We start from the raw sequence: 25788 nt of genomic DNA on the forward strand, positions 1-25788 counted from the left end.
GCTACGGTTGAAAACCAGAGAGACTCCTAAATAAGACGGCAATGAGTGACTGGTACAAGGGTTTTCAGGGAGTTCCACCTGGCATACTGGTCTATTGTAATATGCTGTTAGCTTTCATAGGAAAGTGATATATCAAATTACATCCAGTTTCCAGTGTACTCTAAGCTGCAGTCACAGTTCTGCCGACTCCCCAAGGCCCTCCAAAGACCACACACTTTTTGATTCAGGCCTATAAAAAATAACCAGTCAAACATCAAGGCTGTATTTTATATCCACATTAACCTGCCTTTCTACTGTGAGGATTTAAAGGCAGTTAGGAAACAGACCAATGTATATGTTCCACTTAAGAATACTAAATGTATTTAATAAAAAGTTAGATGTATGGACTTCATAGAGAAACATTTCACACATATATTTTATTTTACTGTTCTAAGTGCAGATGGAAACACAGACTGTTCACTTTTGTGCTCTGTTTATTGTATTGTTCTTATTAACTATAGGTTGGCCTAGTAAATGTCCTAATGCTCCTATTGGCTATAGGTTGGTCTAGTCCTATGAATATTCACATACTCTGATTGGCTACAGGTTTGTCTAGCCCTATGTATATTTTAATGCTCTGATTGGCTACTGGTTGGTCTAGCCCTATGAATATTCACATACTCTGACTGGCTATAGGTTGGTCTACCCTATTCATTTTCCAATGTTCTGGTCTAGTCATATGAACATTCTAATGCTCTCATTTGTTACAGGTTGTTTTAGCCCATATATTCTAATGTTCTCATTGGCTACAGGTTGATCTAGCTCTTTGAATATTCACTTATATTCACTTACTCTGATTGGCTACATGTTGGTATGTTGGTATAGCCCAGTGGTTCCCAAACCTTTTCAGTTTTTCAAGGCACCCCTGCAAAATAATTACCAAGCAGTCCCGTTTTATAAGTAGTTGGGTCACAATAGCGTAATAAGTATTTAGGTCAGGACAGAAATACTTAGTAAGTTGTTTGCAAAAATAATGCACATAAATCCAAGGGAAAAGAATATTTTTATATATTTTTTTCAATTATATTTCTGTCAAAGAACAATTTGAGCTAAATTTCAGCTAATATTTAGAGGAATTAGATCAAACAAAATAAAACAACAACATGTACAAAAATCATCACACTGTGCCGCTTCATCCTCACACTCTCTGCCCGTTCATCTTCACACTGTGTGCCCCTTCATCTTCCCACTGGGTGCCCCTTCATCCACACATTCTGTGCCCTCCTTCATCCACACTCTGTGCCCTCCTTCATCTTCAAACTGTGTGCCCTTCTTCATCCACACACGCTGCGCACTCCTTCATCCACACTCTTTGCCCTCCTTTATCCACACACTCTGCACCCTCCTTCATCCACACTCTGTGCCCTCCTTCATCTTCAAACTGTGTGCCCTCCTTCATCCACACACTCTGTGCTCTTCTTCATCCACACTCTATGCACACTTTCATCCACACTCTGTGCTCACCGTCATCCACACACTCTGTGCCCTCCTTCATCCACACTCTGCCCCTCCTTCATTCTTTTGCCCCTCCATTGCTAATTCCTATCACTATTTCCCCTCTGTTTCTTTACTTACCATACGTGGCCTTCCTTCTTCTACTTCTTCTGTCTTCTTACCAATCCGACGGCGCTCGGGACACAGCATCCTCCTCTCTCCTGCCACTTCTCACTGAATATGTCGGACATAATGACATCACGCTGGACATTCAGTGAGATGCGAGGAGGGAGGAGCATGCTGGGTCCCAGGCGCTGCCGGAATGGTAAGTTTTTTTGATTTTTTTTTTTTTCCTGGCCATGGCACCCCTGTGACAGCCCCGCAGTACGCACACTTTGGGAACCGCTGGTATATCCCTATGAATATTCACATACTCTGGTTAGCTACAGGTTGGCCTAGCCTATTCATTTTTTAATGCTATGATTGGTTACAGGTTGGTCTAATCATAGGAATATTCTAATACTTTCATTTAGCCTTATATAAATGATAATGTTCTGATTGGCTACAGGTTGGTCTAGCCCTATGTAAATTTAATTCACTGATTGGCTACAGGTAGGTCTAGCCCTGTGAACATCCTAATGCTCCAATTGGCCACAGCTTGGTCTAGCACTTGGTCAAGTTTTGTGAACCTCTTATTGGTCTAAAAATGTGCTAGTTTGCAATATAAGCAGTTTATATCGTCATTTTTATGCTGGCAGGTTGCCAGGCTATGTCCATGAGCAAGGAATGGCTACGTAGGGTAGGAAAGAAGGAGAGCAATTACCCTGTGAATCTGACCTTATTTTTTTTTTTACTGCAGTTGGTGTTTATTTTATGATGATTCGGGGGTCTAATAGGGATCATAAAAATATGGAATCCTATTGCCACGGTATAAAGGTTTGTAAACCTGATCCTCTCACTTCCTGAAACTCCTTTAACTAGTTTTAGCGTCCAATGACGTCACAGGGTTGTGGTCACATGGTACACACACAGTGTAGGCACCCTGCTGGAATTCTATGGTAGTCTTTGGCTTTCTTTTGCCAAACTGCACTGGAAAAATAACAGCTTAGACCTGACTGGTGGCTACGGGCTACAGCATATTAGTGCACTTTTAACAAATAAGTCCCTACAAGACCAGATGGTGTATGGAGACTGTAATTCTTCTGGTATTACATCAGTGACATGTGATGACTGATACATATAAGATAAAACATTTTTTCAATATTACAGTAAGCGACTGAATTCTACAGTCCAAGAAGCTAAATCTGTCTTTCCCTCTCTTCCTCCCTTTACAAATGTACACACAAAGAACTGACACAGTTGGATATTTGATTCTTTAAGTCTCAATGCTCCAATAATGCTTTGCATGTGCATTAGTTTAACATTCAGGAAAGCCCCAGTCTGAGGACTTGACATCCGAGTTGCTTGCAAACATGACTTGCAGATGGCAGGTGATTGCTGTTTGCTCGATGTCGCAGCACACAATATAATTGGGATTTCTCAGTTTTCATTAGCCCCCATAACCTAACTTGTTTGGCTCTTTTTAAGTTCATTGTGCATGAGAAAGCTGAGATAACCTGAAGGCTGATCCCAGTTGAAAATCAGCTAAATTGGACTCTTTCCAGAAATAGCTCTGGGTCTCAATCCAATCATGTTTGCATGACAGTTTCAAACATTAGGAATTCTCCTCCTAGATCCCTGCTCCCACCAAGAAATGTTCAACTCTGTTTTAGTACGGTCTTAAAGTCAAATGTATTTTTATTTGTGTCTTATTTGACTTTTACAATTACTTTGGTAAAAACTATAAATTCTCTATATCCATAAGGGATGTGTAGTGCAACAAAAACGTAGCTCTGATTTAAATCTGAGCCTGAAATTGCAGGGGGCGCCAGGCTGTGCCAGAATTCGTCCCGGATTTTCACAAACATCTGTATGTCCGGTCTGTATCAAATGTTGCCTGTTAAGGGAGTTCTCCTTTCCTTTCAACAGTCTCCCAACTTGATGCTGTATCCGGCTAAGTGCTATAGAGTTCATTTCTTTAGGCCTGTGATAGGTTGATGTGTGACTCTCTTTGAACATGTATAATATTCAGGCTAATCCATATTTCCATCTGTGTTATCAGCCAGGTATGATATTCAGTGGTGGAAAATATGGAGGACCCGGCCTAGAGAAGCATTGCAAATGAGACTTTGTTTTTCCCAGGTTGAGCGTACTTGTTGTCCATTGATGATGGTTTGTTGGACAGTGTACCATGATCTTGGACGCGCCATCATTGATTTACCGCAGTCGTTCTCAAACTGTGAAGCCATGCTTGCCTCAATTATATATCTATAGATTCATTGTTTACTAAGTGTCTCTAAATCATCATCACCATTATCATCACCATTTATTTATAAAGCGCCACTAATTCCGCAGCGCTGTACAGAGAACTCACTCACATCAGTCCCTGCCCCATTGGGGCTTACAGTCTAAATTCCCTAGCACACACACACAGACAGATAAACAGATTAGGGTCAATTTGTTAGCAGCCAATTAACCTACCAGTATGTTTTTGGAGTGTGGGAGGAAACCGGAGCACCCAGAGGAAACCCACGCAAACACGGGGAGAACATACAAACTCCTCACAGATAAGGCCTTGGTCGGGAATTAAACTCATGACCCCAGTGCTGTAAGGCAGAAGTGCTAACCACTTAGCCACCGTGCTGCCCACAAAATCTTGCCTTTGGTCAACACCAAACGCAACAGCCAACAAATGACCTGCATAGCAGATCACTCAGAGATACCCAATCTAATGCAGGACCCACCAAGCAAAGTCGAACAAGCAAAATGCACATCAATCTGATCTTCATTTTCAAGTCGAATAAATGTCTAATCAATGACTCAGATTGTGAGCAGCTTTCTATAATTCATTTGAACAATTTATTCAATCCCATGAATGAGGGGTACGAGGATGAGGATTGAGACAGAGCTCCCCTGATGACATTTTTAAGTGGCCTTTTGGGCCTATCAAGCACTTATTAAAAAAATCCTAGCAACACCAGTAGCAGAGAGAGACAACTTTGTCTTTGAGAGAATAGAAGACACAGAACCCTCAGTCACTGGTCCAGGCTCTCCAATGTTCAATTCAAACTCTTGAAAACTCTCTGGAAAGTTCATAGCACATATATAACCAATTACGTGACTGTAAGACCAACCCATTGCAAGTCACTCGCATAGAGCTGGCTAAAAATGAAATCTCGTAAATAAGTCCAAAGCCCCGAATCTATACAACTCTGGAAACAATTTCTTGGATCTGAACCTAACCCTAACCTAACTGGAGAGGCTCTCAGGAGGAAATAGTCTAAACCTCACAACCTTGACTACTATTGGTGAGTTTCATTCATGGAAAACATTTGGCTTTAAAGTCTTTTGAAGAATATTAAATGAAAGCACTATGAGGCTTGTTTAATAACATGGTGCATAAATATCCTTTAGCCCGTAGCACAATTTAGGAAATAAAAGCTAACATTTGATTGGTTGTTGTGCCTTTACAGCACCTTTGCACATATAGTACCATTTCATTAGTACATTTTCATGCACATATGAGGCGAATTATTATACCTCGCATGAGCGAAAACTGTGAAACGAATTCATAATCCACATTTTCAGCTCTAGCACAAGAAATGGGAAGAGAAGACGGAGCCTCTTTGAAGTATTAACTCAATCATGATTAATGTGCTCTTATGACAAATGTGCTATAAATCAGAAGCGGGTTATTATGAAAGATGCTTAATTTCATCTAGGATTAGGTTAATACCGCACCAGATAAAAAGTAATCTTCAGTGGTTTTTATGTATCCTTAATGCACTTAGGAGGATGCGGGGAAGAAGTTCACCGAATCTATAAAATTAGAATCTGCAATAAAAATAAGGTGATGCATATTGGTTGTCAATGGCTACTCACATTTTTCCTTTAAGGAGGCATTTTAATGGGTGTAGGAAAGCAGATGATGAATTGGCTTTGATTGCTAGGAATCTATCCAAACAGAGTCCGGTTTCTTCATGGTCTCAGTTCATCGAGTGTTTAGGGACTTATTAAAATGATCACATTAGTCAAGTACAGATGTGGGAAACATATTAATCCCTACCACTTAGCCATATGTGCATTATTTATATTTTTTATTTTTTTTCAGTTGCTCTTCATTACAGTTAGTTAATGCTAAATCATTGAACTGAACATGTTGTTATTTGAGCCACTACGTTAGAACTTTCCCTATTTCAACTAGAGATGCTCGGGCTCAGTTCTTCGAGAACCGAACACACCCGAACTTTGGGGATCCGAGTACCGATCCGAGGCGGCTCGGTACTTTTGCGCGCCTTCGGAATCGAAAACGAGGCAAAATGTCATCTTTACGTCGTCGGATCTCGGATCTCGCGAGTTTTGAATTCCTTTTTAAGATCCAACATAGCGGGGGGTGGGAGGGAGGGCGGACCCCCATTCTGCCACTGCTGTGTGCCAATGTGTCCTAGATGCACTAGGAACTGCCGTGTGTTTGCGTCATTGCTCTGTCGCTTACCATCCAGCCAGGTCGCTGCAGTATTTGTTCCGAAAATGTATGTAAATAATATTGTGATCTGTGAGGTGGTCAAAATTGACTGCAAATAACTTGAAATTAGTGTTATTGAGGTTAATAATAATATAGGCTGAAAAATAGAGGAAATATATGTGAATTTAGCATATTTTAGGATTTTCCCTAAAAAACCAACACCAAAACACACGAGGGCGATTTTGCCAAAACCAAAACACAAAGCTGGTCCAGATCCAAAACCAAAACCAAATCTACTTCATGGGGGTCAGTGAGCATCTCTAATTTCAACACGCGTCATTGAGGTACCATGGCATGTCTCAAGCTCACAGCCTAGGGAATGATATATACTATCTTGACTTTCTTTGCTATTATTTGTAGGCACAGCTCAGAATACTTAGAAAATGATTGAAATGTTGCTATCATTTTTCTTCCACCAAGCCTGTAGTCTGGACACGGGTTGGCATAGTGCAGTGGCTTACAGGGATAAACTAGCAGGTAGATTGGTAAGCTCAAGAAGGTAAAGATAGTTTGCGAAAAAAAATACTTGGGGGAGCAAGAAGCGAAAGTTAAAATAATGCTTGAGGAGAAAGGAGACAAGCCGTAGCATTATCTAAGGCAAGCAAAGAGTTCACCAAAGAAGACCGGCAAACATGAGCCAAAGAGAGAAGAAGAACAAGTAGGTAGATAGACAAGAGTCAAATCTAGGGATGCAGAACTACAGACAAATAAATTGATATCACAGAATCTATTAACAGTCATCCCTGGGAGATAAGTCTGTGAATGGACACAACCGTAGTATGTACTTGTGCTTATTGTAGCCCCTTTCTCTTTAGGAGGAGCCTTGTGGTACCCCATGACTTACTACACAAAGCTCCTGGAACTCCATTAGGGAAATATGAGTGTTAGTGGAGCAGTAATGGAACTGAATAAAAGTATTCAGGTGGGTATAAAGATAAACAGCAGAACAAAACAACATACACAGTAACACAGTCAACCTGAGTCTGCAACTAGACAAACTGTACAGAGAGGGTCAGGACTTGTTAAATTATTTCATGGCCAGTTTTGGTAAGTTTCAACAATCAGGTTCAGGACAGTGGGTTAAGATGCCACAAAATGAGACAGTAGGCGGTTGGAATGGACAAAGATCAAAACTGACTACAGGATATAGGTACAAACCTTAATAATCCAATGTTGACGGTGTCAGAGAATGGCCTTATGTATGGTAGGAATCTAGGGAATCAGGCACAAGATGATTATATGTAACATAATAGAAGCAACAGGAAGGTTAGAGGCTAAGTAAAGAAATCAAAGGTCTTTGGATACACATTAATTTGTGATGATGAATGAAAGTGGATAGCTGCTTTCATTTTTGTGCAATTTCATAAATGTAATTACATAAAAATGTGTTTGGGATACTGCAAACCTGTGAAAAAATACATTTTAGTGAAAAAAGTGACAATTTAATGAAAGTGCATAATTTTATAAGCAAATTCTCCAGTGTTTGCTACAAAATATTCAATTCAAACAGCAATACTAATTGGGTTTTAAGACTAAAACAAAATTTGCATTAAAATTTGTCAAATTAGCCATTTAATAGTTTAACAGGTTAATTGCTCCTGGTGATAAGTGGCTCAGTGGAGTGAATTGCCAAACTCCAACACTGTTTTCATTGAAGCCAATTAGTCATTTGAAACAGGACATTATGAAAAGGCAATATCCTGTACACTAAAAGTCATCAGGCACATCACAATTAGTGTTCGTGAACAAAAAAAGCTCATTACGGGATGCCTGTGCTGTGACTCAGAAGGTAAAACATCCCACTCATCACAACAGGTGTTAAGTCTGCAATATGAATTATGTATTTTCTGCAGGGCATAGTGCCATTACTTTTTCCATCGTTCAGCCGTGCATCCCACTTGTTGATCGTGATATTAATTTAATGCAGTGTGCGTGCAGATGTCAGTCTCTTGTGTCTAAGGACTAATTTACTTCTACAGCTAGTGGCCATGGTAAATTATGTCATATTTAATGTAATGCAACTTGATAAGCAGTTTCTACTGCTTTCTTATTAAAATTATCAGTTGACTGTGAATGAAAATAAATGGATTTTTATGAGTAATGTGTATTATATATTATAGTATCACTTGAGGTAAGTATTAAAGGGATACTCTCATAAATGTATGTCAATTATATGTATAGTATACTTAGACATAGCTCTAATGGGGCCATAGTTGGCTATTTATTGTGTCTAGATAGCATTTTGCTCAAAATTCACAAATTATAATATTTTATTGCTGCAATAAATTGATAATATCATAGTGGTGCTGTTGTTATCTTTGTAGCTTTATTCATAATGCCAACACCCCTCCCCAGAGGTGTTTGGGCAAATGTTTTTTGGCGCTTCCACAAATGTGCCCACGAGAAGCTCAGGATGACCAGAAGATGGTCAACAGATGGCTGCTATGGGACTGGGTGTTCTGTCCTCTCAGCCTGACCAACTTATCACACTGCACTGGGTCCAAGCAGCAAAATTGTTTAATAGTTAGTAATAAGTAATAAGGGCAGCACGGTGGCTCAGTGGTTAGCACTTCTGCCTCACAGCACTGGGGTCAGGAGTTAGATTCCCGACCATGGCCTTATCTGTGTGGAGTTTGTATGTTCTCCCCGTGTGTGCGTGGGTTTCCTCCGGGTGCTCCGGTTTCCTCCCACACTCCAAAAACATACTGGTAGGTTAATTGGCTGCTATCAAATTGACCCTAGTATGTGTGTGTGTGTGTATGTTAGGGAACTTAGACTGAAAACCCCAATGGGGCAGGGACTAATGAGAGTGAGCTCCCTGTACAGCGCTGCAGAATTAGTGGCGCTACATAAATAGATGATGATGATGAAGTTGAGTGTTATTTCTAGGTAGATATTAGTATTATAGCAGTAGTGTTTTTTAGGTGAGTTCGAAGGATGCCCAATGCATGGGTGATAAAGAGATCAGTACCATTGACCCAAATAATATCAACCTGCTGATGATGACCAACATTAAATGTCAGAAAAAATTAGGAATAAATAAGCTAAACAGCCCAGTGTAGACGTTATAAGAACTGAGGCAGTAATTAAGCACAAAGGAAATTATAAACTGAGGTTGTACTTATAGTTAAGTTGCACCTCTCTAAAAGGTTAAGGAGCAGGCAAAGGATGTGGGTACACCCACTGTGTCATCAGGGGAGGGCCAAGGGTCAGTCTATAAAAGTAATTGGCTGAGAGGAAATCTGCCTCTTGGATCCAGGAAATTCCCTGGTTTGGATGGGTCTTTGGCACTGGTCCATGGGCAATGTCCGTCTGATAGGGCTGTTGTTTTGTTCTGTGGACCTTGGTGCTGGCTTTGTGAGATGGTTTGTTTTGTGCAGTTGGCGGCCAATGATTGGTGGGCGCACATTTGTTTGTGGCATTCTCGACCCGTTTCCCTTCGAAGAGTCGACTATAGTTTCGGTAAAAGTACCGCCCCTAGGGGGCCAGGCGGTGGCTGCGCTCCATTCAGCCCAGATGGGTTGTGGTTTCTGGATTGCCAGGGATAATTGATCCTCCAGAGAATGTGAAGAATAATATATGTGCCGGGGGAAGACGTTACCCACGTTGATTGATATCCAATGGGTAATTGACCCACGCTGGGATATCAGGTTTTTGCGCCTTGCCGTACTGCCTGCTGTTTTCTCCTCCACCATACAGTTTTTTGGTCCTAAAATAAACTCCTTTATTTTGCCACAATTATGTCTGGTGTGTTATTTAAGGTAAATATTTAGAGGGTAACTTAGGTTATCTAAGATAAGAACATCAACCGTTAAGCATTTTACTGTAGATGTAGAAAATAAGTTGTCATGAAACAGGTGAGACTTAAGTGTAAAGTTCTCAAGCTGTGGGTTTGAAAAGGTGGAGATGTCACCTGTAACAACCAATCAAATTGTAGGTATCATTTATGTAGTACATTCTGCAAAATGACAGCTAGAATCTGATTGGTTGCTATAGGCCACATCTCTACTTTTTTTTAACCCCTTAGATTTTTCAACGCATTCATTTGTTTCAGCATAAAAAAAATTGAGAACCTGTGTTCCAGATGCTGCCGCTTTTCCCATGTGATACATTTTATAATTATACAAAATAAAGTGTCAGTAGGAAGTGCTGGCTGTTAGTAAATGTTTAATAACATTGTCCTATATTCTCTGCATGAAGTGTTATCTGTTTTCTTATTTTTTAGATATTTTTTGTTACTCTTTTTAATTTAAGTTGTTTTAGTTTATCCCAAATCCTGAAATACAGGACATTTGGTAAATAACAGAGAAAGGGAAGTGGCTATAAATATTTATTGGGCTTTTCAACACCCTGTTGAGAAACCACCCTGTGGATCTTTAACAGCTCACAGAAGCTATAAGAAACACAGCCAGAGAGAAGCAGGTATGGCCTCCTGCTGTCATGTGAGCTGAGACCCCTCCAAGCCCAGCCGTACCGCAGCCACTTGTGTTCGCTTATCCAAATAAGAATTAGTTTTCCCATTATATTTGTAATTCAGTCTCTACTTTAAAAATATATGGTTGAAAAGTAATAGGTCTGTGCATGAGACAGAAACTCAGCTCACAGTGATCATTAAACAGATTAAAATTTAATAATATATGAATCTGTTAAATGAAACGTATAATCAAGGTTAACTTTTTTTAATATACTATGTAAATTTAAATATAATTAAACTTTCCAATCTGTTTCCACTGAACCTATTTTAATTATATCTTAATTCATCTTCATTTCTAATGATTCATATCTTAATTATTGTATTATTTTTTGTACCTCCTGTTTGGTATGTAAGTATATGAGTATGCTATAGGAATAATGACATCTTTAGGATAAAGGTAGGTAGTGCTCAATATAACATACAGGAGTGACACTGTTTGTTTTTTTTAACAACTTTATTTATAAGAACGCCAACACACATTTTCCACAAACAAAGTAAGGACTGGAAAAGGTTTGTGTAATTACAGTTTTTATTTGTAATTGACAAATCCCAGAAGCAAATTATTTTTTGCCTTAGAAAACGTATTAAAACATATTTGGATGTTTTAAAAAAATTGTGTTTAACAGTCACCAACTAAACGTAGCGGAGGCAGACATTTTGTGGGCTGCGCCATTATTCATGAGAGTACAATTCAGAGGAAACCAGTAATAACTCTAGTGATATCACTGGTTCCTCAACAATTGACCTTCATGAATATTGGACTACAGCTGATAAAGTGACTGAGTACCCAGACTTCCTGTTTTAGTGATGTCACTTGATCCTAGCGCATTCATAGGCTGCATAATGTGAGTGAGTTCTCTGTACAGGGCTGCGGAATTTGTGGCGCTATATAAATAAATGATGATCATGATTCTCATTTATGTTGGTTCAGCCCCCATGTCTTAGTGATGTTGCTTATTTGTATATCAAAATGTTCTACCGCAGCTGTTAAGTGTTGTGGACACATCTACTGTATTGGTCTGCAGGAAAATCCACATGACCACTATCAAGTGAGCTTAATCTAACACTAGACAAAGCTTTCCCGGTCCTCTCCTTTTCTGTGTATTACTGTAGACATTACTTACACCAAAGAGCGAAATAACCTTTAGCTCTGCCGCAAATCAAAGTTTAAATGTTGCTTTTTTAAAAAAAAAAAAGTAATAATGATTTTTTATCTTCTTATGAATACAGTTATATAATAAACTAGCTGAAGTACCCAGGTTTAAATCTTGGTCTTATCCCAATTGGTTTAGGGGTGTCCAAATACAGACTCAGAACAGGCTCCCTGGGTCAAAGTGCTGCCCAGTGTACACCAACGGGAGGTCCGACTGGGACCTTAACCCCCCTAAAGCCTGGTCAGGATCCAACTGGACCACCTTGCATTGGTTTCATCCCAATCGGTCCAGGGGTGTCCAAATGCATAACTAGACAGGCAAAAAACAAGCCCAATCCATCCACTGGAAGGCCCAGAACATGCTCCGCGGGTCGAAGTTCTGCCCAGCAAACACCAACGGGAGGTCCGACCAGGACCTCAACCTCCTATTATGTCTTCTGGGATCTAAAGTTATCAGTCTGTGAAGTTTTAATTCCAATTCATCCAGTGGAAGGCCAAGAACATGCGCCGCGGGTCAAAGTTCTGCCCAGCGTACACCAATGGCAGGTCCGACCAGGACTCTAATCCCCCTAAACCTGCCCAGGATCCAACTGGACCACTTCGCATTGGTTTCATCCCAATCGGTGCAAAGGTGTCCGAATGCATAACTGGACAAACAATCAAACCAAATCCATCCAGTAGAAGCCCAAGAACAGGCTCCCCGGGTCAAAGTACTGCCCAGTGTACACCAATAGGAGCTCCGACCAGAACCTTAACCCCCCTAAAACCCGCCCTGGATCCAACTGGACCACCTCGCATTGGTTTCATCCTAGTTGGTGCAGGGGTGACAAAATTATTTGCCAACAAACAAGTAAACTTCTTCATATATATATATATATATTTACAAAAGGAGACAAATGGTGGAGATTTATTTTAAAAGCCTATTATAAGATATAAAACGGTGGACCTGGAGTTACCCATCTGAACAAAGATTGAAGAATAACTGCTACGGTTCCAATCACAAATCCTCATTTACACCTAATAATAATAATAATTCATAAATAAGTTTTGTAAGAAACTATTAAATGTTTTATCCTAAAAAAACATTTTAGAACTGAAGTTGTATATTACATTTAGTACAACCTATGTCAATGTAATTTATCGTCGCAAGTTCAGATCGTGGCCTTTTGTACCAAGAATGTTATTTATGCTTGTCTATATTAATATACATTAGATGTTCCCACACTCCTCTGCTGCCATAATGCCAATATATGCTAGGTAACATGCAAAAAATATATGTACGCCATACAACAAAATCTCTTATTTCTGTACCAGTAAGCAGAGTTATGTAGCCAGTAAGCCGAGTATTTTTGCTTTGCTGTAAACCTCTGTGATTGAGCTTGTTGTTACACTTAATTATAACTATACGGCAATGTAGATGTTACAAAGTAAGAGGTTTGACCGGTGCTGCTACAGAAAACTTTAGCTGGAGACAGTCTTTCCCTGTGTGCAGGAAACACTTACACATGTTTTGTAAATATGGGATTGCCATACATAGCTTCTACTGTTGGGTGCGGTGAAAGTTGGATTTTATGGTTATTCTAAAGGATCGGCGATGAGTTACTCATATAGAATAAGATTTGTTTTAGAGGTCACTGGACCCCTGGTCTGCTGTTGTTGTAGAATCTACAGATGTTGCCTCTCAATCTCAGCTCTGGGCATTAGTACCATTTATCTACCATCTAAAGTGGTCAAAGTGGGCTGGTACACATTGGAATGCTACACCGACTTTTGTTCTACTGCCTTCATTGTACTATTAAATTCCATTCACTTACATTATCCACACCGCCACTTCTAATATATATATCTACTATATAAATGCCTAGTGGCGTGTGTGAAAAAAAACAAAAAACAAGCTGCAGCGACACCTGCTGGGCAGAGTTATACACTGACCTATATATTTCTTGAAGGAGAAGTGACAGTTGGGACTGGTTGGTGGTTGCCGGGGGTGACAGTGGGGAGTTTTTAACACCTTAAGTAGCTTGATGAAGGATGTGGCGATGAAGATGAAGGATGAGGTGATGGACAAAAATGATGAGGTGGTGACATGTGGACAAAACCACGTTAAAAAAGGGCGCTTGCGTCGGGAAGTAACGCTCTTCCCCTGAGGAGGCCTGGGCTAGGCCCAAGTGCATGACAAGAACCTTTTTAACACCTTAAGTAGCTTGATTTGACTAGAATGCATGAGTATCATGCACGGGTTAACTTGTATATATATATATATATATATATATATATATATGTATATATATATATATCTATAGTATATACATGTATATTGTGTCATAAGCACTGGGGAACTTATTGTAGGCAGATATATATCTCACGGGCATCTGCCTTATACATTTTAAAACCCCCGGGGAGATTGTTGTATTTGGGAAAAGCTTCCTAGAGATTGTCTTCAGCTGTGGGAAAACCGGGTATAAAGTCCCTGGGGTATGAATAGAGAGAGAAGGTCGGGCTCCATTCATAAGGCTCGTTCGAGGGCTTGCAACGTTGCAGACACTCTGCTGGTGTTCAGGAGGTGCACCTGATGAGGAGCTGCTAAAAGGCTGTTAGGCAGTTCATTCACTCAATCAGTATATGGGGAGGAAGTCTGATGGCTCCTGAGAGATACTGCAATGTACGACCAGTAAGTTCGGTTGTTTTGTATGTGTGTGTGGGACACTAGGTCCTTCACATCAGAGAGGGTGTTTCTGTGTGTTAGAAGCTAGGAAAGCAAGGATTTTGTTTATGGTTTGTTTATTTTGATGCTAGTGAATAAATCTAGTAGAGATACTAGACTAGTGTGATATTGTTTGGGTGATGCATTAAAGCGCAACTGTTAATACCAGGAAACGGCACCACTAACCCAATCTTGCGACAATATAAATATATACTTTTTTAAAAATAAAATGTATGATGATAGATTATTAACTTTTATTTATATAGCGCCAAAATCTTATGCAGTGCTTTCACATCAGTCCCTGCCCCAGAGGAGCTTGCAATACAAACTTTCTACCACACACCTGCTATCATTAACCTAGCAGTATATTTTTGGACTGTGGGAGGAAACTGGAGCACATGACGGAGTCACACGCAAACACGGGGAGAACATACAAACTCCACAGAGATAGTGCCCTGGTGGCAATAGAACACAAGGTCCCAGTGCTGTGATTCACAGCAATGCTACCCATTGTGCCACACCTTAGATCCACTTTAATGACTTCTATAGGATACAATCACTACTTATGAAGGCGTAACGATTTCTTTTCAAAAATGAATAACAAAAGTATACACATCTTGTGACTAAATGTTTTTTTTTTCTTTAGGATTTAGCTGTGCAGTTTGTCAAATTAAAGCATGTGCTTTGTATAATGTTCTTGCTGTTGAGTCACAAGCACAGTTGCCAATGTATAACCAAACATAGGCCGACAGAGATGTAATTACTGTCTTTTAGCTATTTACTTCCATATGGGGGATTAAGAAATCAAGTTCGAGTGACATGAGTACTTAACCAATAATTTATATTAAAATGAAACCAGTTGTTCAATTTATATTAACGTTGACTCTTCTCTCAGTCTTCCTGTTAGGGCCTATACAAATATTACCGTATACCTGCTATGTGGTCCCCAGTGAGTGAGTATAAGGAAAGTCGCTTCGGTGACCACACATGAAACGATCCGGTCGGTCTGACGGATCGTCGAACAACCACATCTGTCGCCAATTTGTACACAGAGAGGGAGTGACAGATTGTACAGATCTCATTGTTTGGTAATTGTGTGATCAGCACAAAGAACTCATTCACATCAGGCCCTGCCCCATTAGAGCTTACAATATAAATTCCCTAACATACAGAGAGAGAGAGAGAGAGAGAGAGAGAGAGAGAGAGAGAGAGAGAGACTAAGGGCAATATAATAACAGCCAATTAACCTACCAGTATGTTTTTTTTGGAGTGTGGGAGGAAACCGAAACACCCGGAGGAAACCCACGCAAACATGGGTAGAACATACAAACTCCACACAGATAAGGCCATGGTTGGGAATTGAACTTATGACCCCAGTGCTGTGAGGCAGAAGTGCTAACCACTAAGCCACCGTGCTGACCAATGCAAACACTTGTTCTAGCATGCATACGCTAGTGTCATCATTAGTAATCGTCACTTGCACACGACTTGTAGCTGATGCAAGTGACACGAAAGAGAATAATGTACCTTAGAGATGCCGAAAGTTTGAAGCGGACTCTGCTGCGTGCAATCGAGATTGGCATGCCCTTACTGTACATTGACTTCGGGCATACACTCATTCCCTCCCTGTTCTGCCCATGTTGATGCGTTCATTGTCGTATAGTCTAGTTCTGCACAAAACGATTTTATACAATATACGGCACTTATCAGCATTTACGTTCCTTAATGAATCAGGCCATAGGCAAACCGAGTGGAGGTTTCCTAGTGCCTGGAAACCCCCCTCCAAGCCTGCCGCACTGTATAATTGAGGTGGCTGGACCCTGCTCTCGCTTCACACAGTTCTGCTGGAAAAGGGAGAGCTGCGTGCACCTAACAGTAGTACACGCAGCATTGCTCATGTATATTATGGGGATAGGAAGAGTTGGAGAGCAGCCAAGCACTGTCTAAAATTATAGCGACGACCCCATGCATGCTGGTCACGCCCACAGGCGGCGTAGTGTGGAAACCCCTCTCTACAAATCCTGCGTTTGACCATGCAGGCCATATATGTATCACCATTTTGGTGGCTAATGCAATTGAAAATAATGTATTTTTTGTAAGGTAATTGTTTCGATCTGTACATGTGATGTTCTGTACGGATATTGACTGTCCAATCTGCCTGTCAGACGGAGGCTGCATACACAAAGCTGGATTATGCAGTAGAAATGTATAAACTGAAATTATGCTAACAGCATATTTAAAAAAATGTTTTGTCTGGCATACAAAACTTCCCAGATAAAATGTTGTCTTTAAGAAATCATTCAAAATCCATATATCTTCTTGTGCAGGAACTTTTCATCAGCCACTGGCAATAAGCAATAAAGCCAGCCTTTATCAGTTTCCACTTTTCCAGCGGTCCTGTCACTATTATATGGAGATTTATATCCCTGTTTAGCTTTTTAAATTATTCTTAGAACATTGGTTGAAAGAAGTTTAGCAACCCAGGTCTGGCCAGGACTTAATTCAAAACATTGCGCTTTCCATGACATTTTTATTACAATATAATGTAACTTTTGTTTGCCTGCCGTAGTCATTTTTATATATATCTACACAACATGCAAATGCATTTATTTTAATGTAGATTGTTTACCTTGTCTGACGTGCTTTTTAAACATGTAATAGCTTTGTGGATGGAAAGTCATCAAATAACTTGTCTGACACAAGTGATTTTCAAGTGTACACAAAATTTGTTGCATTTCTTCTTCCCAGACAAGTATTTTTAGCCACCAATAAATATTTGGGATATAATGCAGAACCCAAGATTGTAGAAGCCTTACCTGCACAGAGGGGGTGCGGGGGAAAGGCACGGGTGTGTGTGGGCACATTTGGTGCACACATGAAAATTACATCTCACCATAAAATTTAAGCTCTGTTTCCTAAAGCAGCATAGAGGGCTTTTTCCGGCAAAGATAATATTTTTGATTTAGAAGCAAATAATACAAATGGCTTTATGTAAACGTTTTCCAAACCTTGATGGTAATTAAGATATTTACAAACCTTTTTTTTTGTGTGGTTGAGAGCAAGTTGCCGGTTTCTGCAAAAGTTGGTTAAAGGAGGCTGACTGCCGTGCCTCTCAGTGGGATTACTGACAGGAAAAGCCATATATATATATATATATATATATATATATATATATTTGTGTGTTTTTTTCACCCTTGGATGTAAGGTGCCCTTAGAAAACCTTTTTATGGGTCCAACAAATGTCTAGTTATGCCACTTACATGTGGCGTATAACGTTGCCATTACTGTAACACGCCATGCAGGGCCGGACTGGGACTAAAAATCAGCCCTGGCATTTCAAGCATACAGGCCCATCTCTGTTGATGAGCATGAAAAAAACTGGGTGCCGCTAGGGGCGTGGCCACATTATGTTGGGGGCGTGGTCAAGATGGGGCATTGATACATACATTACATACATTATAATAAAACATTACATTTATCAGGCCCTCCCTATCATGCCACCCCTCCACCCCAGAAGCACATTACAACACCCCCAGTCCACTGTACTTATCTATGCTTCTGATTCTGCTGACATCCATCAGGATGGGAACTTCCTGTAGAGTGAGCAGGGAAACTCTTAGTCTCACAAGATTAATAAATCTCATGAGACTTAGAGCTCCTTGGCTTGCTCTGCAGGCTGTGTCCTATCCAGGGACTGGGAGTAGCTATCCGCTCCCTCCTGCTAACCAGAGCTGGACTTAGTCTCAGGGGGCCCTAGGCACTTAAGACAGGGGGCTCCTATGATGTAATATGGTTATTAGACACATTTTCAACAAATACATAGGCAATACTGTGAGCACTACTATTAGGTGCACATAGTTCTGCCTTCACAAGCAGTACAATGTGAAGTAGGACATACCTCCCAACTGTCCTTGCAGTCAGACCAAATCCTGACTAAGCGGGACAGTCACCCACCAAATTCAGGACAGTTGGCAGACTGTCCTGGTCTCTCTTACCTGTCTTGTCATTGTCACCACTTGAGGCTGCTGGTGTCTTTAGATCAGTTGCTGCTTGTCTGGATCCTGGAATGTTGGGGGCCCTATTTGGAAAAAAAAAATGGGTACATTAAAGTTAGAAAACTCCAAACAGCACCGATGTTAACTCAATATAGCACCCACGTTATAAAATTAGGCCTCACTCCAGTCCCAACATTAAAATAATAGTATTCCCATTTAATAAATAAATCTATTTCCCTCCCTCCAAACAACCTCAGCAAGAAATTAAATAGCATTTATGTTTAATAAAAATAACCATTTCCCACAAACATTAAATAATTCATAATCACATTTCATAATTAGACCTAATTTTCCCCAAACAGCCCACATTCACTTAATAGCACACATTATAGTCATAAACTGTCCCCCACACACATTATAGTCATACACTGTTCCCACACACATTGGCCATTTTTATTTTCCCCCTCCTACAGCCATTGCCCCCCCTTGCAGACATTTTCAATCACCCCCTCTTCCCCCTGCAGACATTTTCAATCACCCCCTCTTCCCCTGCAGACATTTTCAATCACCCCCTCTTCCCCCTGCAGACATTTTCACTCACCCCCCCTTCCCCCTGCAGACATTTTCACTCACCCCCTGTTCCCCTGCAGACATTTTCACTCACCCCCCCTTCCCCCTGCAGACATTTTCACTCACACCCCCCCTGCAGACATTTTCACTCATCCCCCCTTCTGCCTGCACTTTCACTCACCCCCCCATCCCCCTGCTCTTTCACTCACCACCCCATCCCCCTGCAGACATTTATTGCCCCTCTCCCCCCTGGAGACATTTATTGCCCCTCTCCCCCCTGCAGACATTTATTGCCCCTCTCCCCCCCCGCAGACATTTATTGCCCCCTGCACACATATTCCATTTCTCTCCCCCCCTCCCTGCACACATATTCCGTTTGTCTCCCCCCTCCCTGCACACATATTCCATTTGTCCCCCCCCTCCCTCCCTGCACACATATTCCGTTTGTCTCCCCCCCTCCCTGCACACATATTCCGTTTGTCTCCCCCCCTCCCTGCACACATATTCCGTTTGTCTCCCCCCCTCCCTGCACACATATTCCGTTTGTCTCCCCCTCCCTGCACACATATTCCGTTTGTCTCCACCCCCCCGGCACACATATTCTGTTCGTCTTCCCCCCCTCCCTGCACACATATTCTCTACACTTACCTCAACACTGACAGCTGCCTCCACTGCAGCTCGTCCTACGCGGGAGCTGGGCCGGCGCACAGTGCGTCATGACGGCTGCACACAAAAAAAAAAAAATCGGTGTATCACAGGGAGCCGGCCCTTCTGGCATTTGCCAGAAGTGCCAGATGGCCAGTCCGGCCCTGGCGCCATGGCACTTCAAGGACTCTAATTAGTTTAGCATGCAGTACTCTTAGTCTACCACCAGGGTTATATTCAATAACTGATGGGCGTATGCCCCAGGAACCCAGCAGCGCAGAGAGATACCACCATACAATATGAAGCCTGCACCAGCCCATTATAGTCTCCATTTACATGTCTGTCAAAAAAACAAAAAGCACAAATAGACTACTTACCCCGGGCTGAAGAAAAAGCACAGGCTCTTCTCTCGACACCAATCTGCTGGGGGATCTGGGATAATACTGTAGATAAAAACTTCATCTGTCCTATACTTATAAGGCCTGAGTCATTAAGGAAAGTAAGGCAAAAAAAGGAGTAAATGACCACAGAGCGACAATGCAACAGAGCGACAAATATTGAAAACATCATATTTTGGTGGTAAGCAATTGTTTGACTGCTGGAAGCAAACCTCGCTACAACACGACATAACGACAGTGCAACAAAGCAAAAAATCTGGCTACAATTGCATTTTTCTAGTGAAAGTAAAATTTTAAAATAAAATAAATCATAGTAGCAATAAAATTAATGTAATTGTACTGAAATAAAATTTTGTTTAGTTATAATTTTACATTATTTCTCTAATCAGAGCTTTTGTATATTATTTCTTTCTAAATACCATTTTTAGTCTATTTACCAAATTATTGGCTAATATATTAAAACTGTTACACATTACAAATCGGATCCAGCGCCACGCCGGGTGATCCAGCGTGTTTAGTTCTAAAACTGATAGTGAAATTGAACGAAAATCACGATTCAGTTTCAATCAGCCGAATCCTAAAGCCAGAATCTGTAAAAACCCTTCAGGTTTGAGTTGAATTCCAAGTGAAGTTTGAATTTGGCGCATCTCTAATTACTATGTTCAGGGGCAAACGCAGGATTTGTAGAGGGGGGGTTCCACACCACGCCGCCAGTGGGCGTGACCAGCATGCATGGGGGCGTGGCTATAATTTTAGACAGTGCTTGGCTGCTCTCCAACTCTTCCTATCCCCATAATATACATGGGCAATGTTGCGTGCACTATTGTTAGGTGCACGCAGCTCTCCCATTTGAAGCAGAGCTGTGTGAAGCGGGAGCAGGGTCCAGCCACCTCAATAATACAGTGCCCCAGGCTTGGAGGGGGGTTTCCAGGCACTAGGAAACCCCCCTCCGTTTGCCTATGATGTTATAACGCTAAACTATTGTTTTGCTATTACTAGTTACAATATCTGAGCTTTTCCGAATTCCATTACTCTTGTGTTGAAATTGTAATTTACTGCGATGGATCCTTATGAATGTGGTGTGAAGGTTATGCAATCAGCAGCTTAACACACGGACGGTTTTTAACATAAGACTTTTCCGCTGACATAACATATCAAAGAGATGACATTTGCACAATTTCTGCCTTATCCTCCTTTCTGAGATTTTGTATTATTTATTAGCTTGTTAATAAAATGCTTTGTGCCAAACACTCCAATTTTGTGGGATTACATGTCTGAGAACTATGTCTGAGAATCTGGGTCATGCAGAATATGTCTGTTTTAGGTAAAAAAAAAAGCGATTAAAGTGCAAAACATTAAGAGGCAGATTTACTAAAGCTTCTAAAAAGTAAAAGTGGAGGTGTTGCCCATAGCAACCAATCAGATTCTAGTTAACATTTATCTTGTACTTTCTAAGAAATGAAAGCTAGAATCTGATTGGTTGCTATGGGCAACACCTCTACGTTTCCTTTCTAGAAGCTTTAGAAAATATGGGCCTGATTCATTAAGGAAAGTTAAGCAAAAGTAAGTATGTAAGGCAAAACCATTGGAGGGGGAGCTAAATTTAAAATGAGGGGACAGATATACAGTTAGTGTATGGCATGTCCTAGATCAACTTTAAATTTCAGTGTAAAAATAAAGCTATCAAGTATTTGTGTGCTAGATGAAAAAAACATTATTTTCCTTATGTGCAAAATAATAAACTAATATGCACCCCTTGTTTTGCAACATGGTTTTGCCCAGAAAACTTAAATAAGAAAACATACTCAATTTTTTGCTTATCTTTCCTTAATGAATCAGGTCCTGTATCCCTTTGGTCCATATTTATCAAAAATGAACTTTTTTTCACTCAAATTATTGTTTTGTTTTACTATTTTGCCTAATTCTAATGCTACAAAGTAGTACTCTTTATAATGATGTTTCATCCATTTATTTAAATTATGATTCTTTGCTGAATTATGCTGAAAATTTAAAGAAAAATCTAGCCTCTCCAGACCAGGGGCGGATGTAGGGTTGGATGCAATTTACACTGAAATTATAAGTATAAATTGCATCCCGTAATTTACACAGGATTACATAGAATACTATGCAAATTGCACAAACACACCTCTTTATCTGCCTTATGGGAAGGTGTGCATGATACACATAAGTGAATCAGTCACAGTGGCCCTGTAAAGCAGGTATATGAACAAATCACCGTCATCCACAACATTAATTTATATAGCGCTACCAATTCCACAGCGCTGTCATACATTTCTGAACGGCTGATTTCCCTCCCAGCACTTAAACCTCTTATAACTTATTTAACTTCTTTGAATAATTCACACAAGGCATAATTGTGTCAATAATAAAAGGAGTTTATTTTGCAAACCAAAATGGTGGTGAAGAAAAGAGTCAGTACGATATACGCCAGGAAAGCAGGATATCCCAGCATTTAGCCATGGGACATGCACAAATGGGGGTGGTTAACAAAACAGCACCCCGGGCGCACATATCTACCTACTGACACACTCAGTCCTGGATACTACAGAACCCGCAACCCTTCTGGGCTGAAAGGAGAGCAAGCCGACCCACAAGGGCGGTACTTGCACTGAGACTATAGTGGTTTCAGCGTGTCCATTACTGAAACGAACGCCCCAACCACTGACCGTCGACTGCACTGCATTTTCCGGCAACACGCCATCCAGGACCTCCACCATCGAACGCCAGACACACCAGGAACTGCCAACAGGTAACGAGAGAACAGCCTGACAAGCCAAACCAGGCACAGAGGTCCATTCAAACCAGGGAGGGTGGACGGGCAACGTCCTGAAACTTCCAGAGATTGATTTACTCTCCGACCATGACTTTTGAAGACTACTCCTTAGCCCTTCCCTATGACTTCAGATGGGTGTACCATCCCAGTTAAACTTTTGACTTTAGAGGGATATATTTAGATACATGACACAGCCTCAGCTTTTAATTTCCTTCATGCTTATTTCAGCCCTCAGCTCTTATTCACATCAGTCCCTGCCCCATTGGAGCTTGCAGACTAAATTTCCTAACACACACACAGACTAGCGCAGAGAGGGGCAAGGGGGAGATCCGTCTCACTCTGAGAGCAAACTGAGACGGATCTTTCGCCAAAAGTGCTCTTTGCGCTGATCAGTTGGACTTGCGTCTAACTCTACATGAGGCCCCAGATGTACACAATTGCTTTGATGGAGTTTACATAATATCACTTGATTTATTATTTTATTTTCTGTGGAATTGCGCATTCACTTCTATTTCAGGAACGTCATATTTTATGCTGACTTTTGTATTTACGCAGATTTTTAGGTGATTTTTTTTTTACTCCTCTCTTTCCTCAGGACTTTGCTTTAACAAAATATTTTTTTAAAAAATACTGTTTTATAAATATCTACCATTGCAAATTGACACTGAGAGTTTCAGAGCTTGATAACTATACCCCTAAATCTGTTGTCTGAAAATTCCAAAATGTGCCTTTATTGCAGTTGTATAATTATTATCTTTATTAATCATTGTGCTGGGTCACAGTCAAGACAGTCACGTTTATTATTCTACAGGGTTTAAATGCCACCAAATAAAGTATGTATTAATCATTTTATTTTTGAGTGGGCATAAATTATACATTAATCCAAAACAGGACTTAACGTGAAGCCTGTCATTTTCCACCCTGTTCATTATTCTTGCCCTTGGATACGACACAATGCATCCATTATATCCAATGCACAGAGCAGAGCTGAGTTGTGTCGTATCCAAAGAAAATTACATTAATCAACTTTGTTTAGTACAAATAAAGTTATTGTAAAAACAAAAAACAAAAAAACCCCCCACAAACTAACACAGAAGAGAACCATAAAGATTAAGCAATGGATTTAGTAAAAGTCACATCACAACATATAGACCAATAAACAAATGTTGTCTAAAAGTGAGGAACCCCCTTTAATAAAATAATAAATGATATCTTGCCAGTTTAAACAAATCCTGCACATGCTTTTATTACCTGCTTGTGTATTCACTGTAGATCACATTATGGAACCCCCACAGTTTTGCTAATTGACATTAGGGAGATGTTGGGTAAAATATTTATTTTAGTTTGTGCTAGCTGAAGTGATTGTTTTGCAAATGATGGCTCCACCTGATAACTTTTAGAAGGATGCATACTTGCCAACTTTTTCTCGTTGGCTTCAGGGAGATCCCGGGGGAGGTGTGGCCGATATTTGCATCATTAAACCCCCCCTCGCCACTTATCTGTTGCGGGGACGAGAACCGGGAGGTTGCCCTGCTCTCCCGGGAGTCTCCCAGACATTCCAGGAGAGTAGGCAACTATGATTAAAGAAAAGCAGCTACTGAATCTCTAGAGACTGAAGTGTCTTTTATATTTCTGTCTCCATTACTGAAGTCATGTTGTCTTACCTGTCAGTCTTTGATTAAATCTTGGTCTCCATAAAAATGGCCACCTCCATAGGCATCAATACATGGACATAGGACACAATTTCTTAACTGTGTAATCATGCCACAGATGGTGAAGCCAACCACGCCTTGTACTGGCTCAGCTTCAGAGAGAATGCCGGACTCTTCAGGGAGTGAGGGAGATCACCCCTAGTTCAGGGAGTCTCCCTCACATTCAGGGAGAGTTGGCAAGTATGGTATGATGACATCATAACTTTAGGACTGTGGTAAAGGAGCTCTGTATCTCCTCGAATAGGTCTAGTTCAGACACAACTTATAGAATGTTTGCATGTGTAATTTGCCACTGGTGTAAAGTTACATAGATAAAGGTATGGCTGATTTGACCTCAGTCTGCAGCTACAGTAAACTGCCTGAGGAAGGGAGCCTGCAGAGGCAGCTCAGGAATCCTGGATGATGCTGAGCTCAACATTATTTAAAAGCTCAGAAACACAAAAACTCAAATTCCTATGGCAGGCTTACATTACATATATCTCATCATCTGGAGGGTTGAATATTTTATCTTTTGATTCAAATAGGAACTTTGTGTATAAAAAAAAACATGGAGGAAAAGAGATCTGGAAATGATCATGTTAAAAATAGAACTTGTTATTAAAATTATGTTGTTTACGGTAACAATGAACAGCAGATTTTCAATGCAGCAATCTGAGGGTAAGTTCTCAATAGAGATGCTCAGGCTCGCTTTTCTGAAAACCGAGCCCACCCCAACTTAGGTGATCCGAGTAGGCTCACGAGCCGGCTCGGCACTTTCGCGCATCCCTGGATCTGAATCGAGGCAAAATGTCATTTTTGCATTGTCGTATTTTGGGGGTTTTGGATTCCATAAGTACCTCCCTCCCCAGGAGATCCAGCGCCATTGCTCACACAGATACAGGGGTAGCAGTGTTCTTGTCACTCTCCAGTCTCCAGTGACATTGCTCAATGCCATCGCTCACACAGATACAGGGGTAGCAGTGTTCTTGTCACTCTCCAGTCTCCAGTGACATTGCTCAGTGCCATTGCTCATACAGAAACAGGAGGGGTAGAAGTGTTCTTGTCACTTGACAAAAATAGACTGGAAATAACTGGAAATTAATGTTATTGAGGTTAATAATAATGTAGGAACAAAAAAAGGGCAAATTATGTGATTTTTAGCAAAAAATATATAGAGATTTTAGAGAAAAAAAATAGGGATCCAAAACAAAAAAACGCAAGGGCGGTTTTGGCAAAATCAAAACACAAAGTTAATCCAGATTCAAAA

The sequence above is a fragment of the Mixophyes fleayi genome, chromosome 4 (genome assembly GCF_038048845.1).
Source record: "Mixophyes fleayi isolate aMixFle1 chromosome 4, aMixFle1.hap1, whole genome shotgun sequence".
NCBI classification, from domain to species: Eukaryota; Metazoa; Chordata; class Amphibia; order Anura; family Limnodynastidae; genus Mixophyes; species Mixophyes fleayi.